We start from the raw sequence: 3,968 nt of genomic DNA on the forward strand, positions 1-3,968 counted from the left end.
CTTGACAAACGCCCCAGCTACGTTCTGCACGTTGATGAACCAAGTTTTCTACGAATACCTGGATCAGTTTGTCATAGTATACCTCGACGACATTGTTGTTTACAGCACAACCCTCGAGGAACACAAAGTGCACTTAAAGCTAGTGTTTGACAAGCTCCGGCAGAACCAGCTGTATGTGAAGAAGGAGAAATGTGCATTCACACAAACATGCATCAACTTCCATGGACATGTCGTCAGATGTGGACAAATTAGTATGGAAGCGACAAGATAAAAGCTATCCAAGAATGGAAGGTTCCTACTTCCGTATCTGAGTTGCGGTCCTTCTTAGGACTAGCCAACTACTATAGGCGGTTCGTCGAAGGGTTTTCACGACGAGCCGCCCCATTGACAGAGCTGTTGAAGAAAGACCACCCTTGGTCGTGGTCAAATGATTGTCAAATGGCCTTCGAAAATCTGAAAACAACCATGACGAGGGGTCCTGTCCTCGGGTTGGTAGACGTCACAAAGCCATTTGAAGTAGAAACCGATGCTTCCGACTTTGCTCTAGGTGGGGTTCTTATTCCAGAAGGCCACCCCATCGCTTATGAAAGTCGAAAGCTCAACGATGCCGAACGAAGATACACTGTCTTCGAGAAAGAAATGCTGGTTGTAGTCCATTGCCTTCGAGTCTAGAGACAGTATCTCTTAGGATCACAGTTTGTAGTGAAGACGGATAACAGCGCCACTTGCCACTTCTTTTATCAACCAAAATTAACAGCAAAACAAGCCCGGTGGCAAGAGTCGTTGGCCGAATTCGACTTCAAGTTCGAACACAAAGCAGGAAAGAGTAATCAAGCAGCCGACGCGCTGAGTCGGAAGGGCGACCATGCGGCCCTGTGCATGTTAGCCCATATTCATTCAAGTAAGATCGATGGATCGATGCGCGACATCATCAAGGAACATTTACATAAAGACCCATCGGCCAAAGCTGTTGTCGAACTAGCTAAGGCTGGAAAGACACGACAGTTTTGGGTTGAGGGGGACCTCTTGATAACCAAAGGAATCAGATTGTACGTCCCAAGAACGGGGGAACTGAGGAAGAAGCTCATTCAGGAATGTCATGATACTTTATGGGCCGGACACCCTGGGTGGCAAAGAACATACGTCCTAATAAAGAAGGGGTACTTCTGGCCAAATATGCGAGACGACATCATGCAATACACCAAGACGTGCCTCATCTGCCAACAGGATAAGGTCGAGAAAGCCAAAGTCTCTGGACTCTTGGAACCTCTACCTGTGCCAACAAGACCCTGGGAAAGTGTATCTCTTGACTTCATAACACACCTCCCAAAAGTCGGGGAATATGACGCCATCTTGGTTATTGTAGACCGGTTTTCAAAATATGCGACATTCATCCCCACTCCCAAATTATGCTCGGCGGAACTCACAGCCCAACTGTTTTTCAAACACGTTGTAAAGCTATCGGGCATTCCGTTGAGCGTCATCAGTGATAGGGATGGCAGATTCATTGGGACATTCTAGACTGAGTTATTCGCATTCTTGGGAACAACCTTAAACATCTCCTCGAGTTATCACCCTCAAACCGATGGACAGACAGAACGGTTCAATTGCTTGCTCGAAGAATACTTACGTCACTTCGTCGACGCTCGCCAAAAGAACTGGATACAATTGTTAGATGTCGCCCAATTTTGCTTCAATTTTCAAACAAGCTCGTCTACAGGGAAGAGTCCCTTCGAAATTGTAAGTGGACGACAACTGGCCTTACCCCATATTATTGATCATCCTTATGCAGGAAAAAACCCTCAAGCTCACAACTTTACAAGAGAATGGAAGCAGACGACAGATATAGCCCGGGCATATTTAGAGAAGGCTTCCAAGCATATGAAGAAATGGGCAGACAAGAAGCGTCGCCCCCTTCAATTCCGTGCAGGAGATCAAGTCCTTATCAAGCTGAGACCAGAACAGATCAGATTTCGTAGCCGAAAGGACCAGAGACTAGTTCGTAAATATGAAGACCCGGTTGAAGTCCTTAAAAAGATCGGGGCTACCTCCTACCGAGTTGCACTACCCACATGGATGAAAATCCACCCCGTCATTCATGTGAGCAACTTGAAGCCCTATCACCCTGATCCAGACGACGACCAATGAAATGCAACCACAAGACCGAACATTGATCTGCAGCAAAAAGAAACAAAGGAAGTGGAAGAGATCCTAGTCGACAGGGTTAGGAAGATAGGAAGACCTGTATGAATGATTCGTGAATTCCTTATCAAATGGAAGAATCTCCCTACAGAGGAAACAAGCTGGGAACGCGCCGAAGATCTGAACTCCGCCGCCACCCACATCGCAAGGTATGAGAGTAGTCGGTTGACAGGGACATCAACCAATTAGGTGGGGGAGGATGTCACGGTCATGCTTGTCCAGGGCATGTTGCCCATGGCCGCATGCCCATGACAAGCCAAACCCTTGTCATGTCTTTGCATTCTAGTGTTTTTCCTTTTGTAATTCTAAAGCGTATGACACCTCAAAAATATCATGTCTAGGCCTGCCAAAACTAAAATGGCCCAGAATGTACTATAGGGGGATATGACTAGTCGTCAACTTCTCCCTACCCAAGGTTATATATGCTAAGCCGTTGTTATCTTTCTCTTGCTTGCTTATATAACGTCTCTTTCTAAAATCTCTCTCTCTCCTCATTTTCTAAAACCTTCTTTTAAAATCGAGGCTAGAGGCTCGACCGTACGTCGCTTGGCCGTAGGCGACGCAAGAACAAATTGGCTTAACTCACTTGCCGCTGGATTGTGAGTGCCGCACAATCGCTAGTCCGCTACCTTCAAAAGTGCGATTGTGTCACTTGGCACTCAGAAGGGGTCGATAGTGAGATCCCACATCGACTAGAGAGGTAAAGAAACATTTCTTGCAAGGGTCTGAAAACCTATCCATAGTAGATTCAGTTTAAAACCGTGAGAGATACCGAGACGTAACGAACGAAAGCAGACAATATCAACTAACGGTAGTCTTGGATTGTAACAAAATATTGGCTGGAATAGCTCAGTTTGCACCAGGTTGGAGGTTCAAGCCCTCCTTCTAGCGATGTGTGAATGAAGCGTGCCTTATAATTGTGTTTGGTACTTCTCCCTAGTACAAATTTTCAATCAACATCGATTTGGGATGGTCTCATATACGAGAACTGACAAAACAATCATGTTTTGACGCTTTTAATGTTCACAATTGATATCCACCACGGAACGAGTTCCCTTTCTTAGCGTTGAAAAGTTAGACACGAGCCCATAACAGTGGTAGTAGATATTATCCACTTTGCCACGAGTTTTGCCTAACCAATAAACATCGATGGATGTTAGAAGTGGAATTTGAACCCACGCCCTCTTACGAGGACCAGAACTTGGCTGACGCGTTTTAAAACTGTTTGGCTGACGACGATACGTAACGGATTAAAATAGATAATATCTACTGGCTGTTGGAGAGAGAAACGAAACAATCCTAATAAGGGTTCGAAAACCTCTCCCTAATAGGCTAGGCGCGTTTTAAAACTGTGAGGCTCATGGCAATACCTACTGGGCAAGAATGAACAATGTCTACTGGCAGTGGGTTTAGAATTTTACAAATGAAATAAGAGCTAGCCACTAGGCGATGTGCTAGTGAGGATGCTTGGCACTCAGAAGGGATCGATAGTGAGATCCCACATCGATTAGAGAGGTGAAGAAATATTTCTTGCAAGGGTCTGAAAACCTATCCATAGTAGATTCGGTTTAAAACCGTGAGGGAGATATCGAGACGTAACGAACGAAAGAAGACAATATCAACTAATGGTGGTCTTGGATTATAGCAAATGATTGGCTGGAATAGCTCAGTTGGTTAGAGCCTGTCAAGGTCGGAGGTTCAAGCCCTCCTTTTAGCGATGTGTGTATGAAGCAAGCCTTATAACTACTGGGCAAGAATAAACAATG

This window comes from Cucurbita moschata, unplaced genomic scaffold (genome assembly GCF_002738365.1).
Source record: "Cucurbita moschata cultivar Rifu unplaced genomic scaffold, Cmos_1.0 Cmo_Scf00166, whole genome shotgun sequence".
NCBI lineage: Eukaryota > Viridiplantae > Streptophyta > Magnoliopsida > Cucurbitales > Cucurbitaceae > Cucurbita > Cucurbita moschata.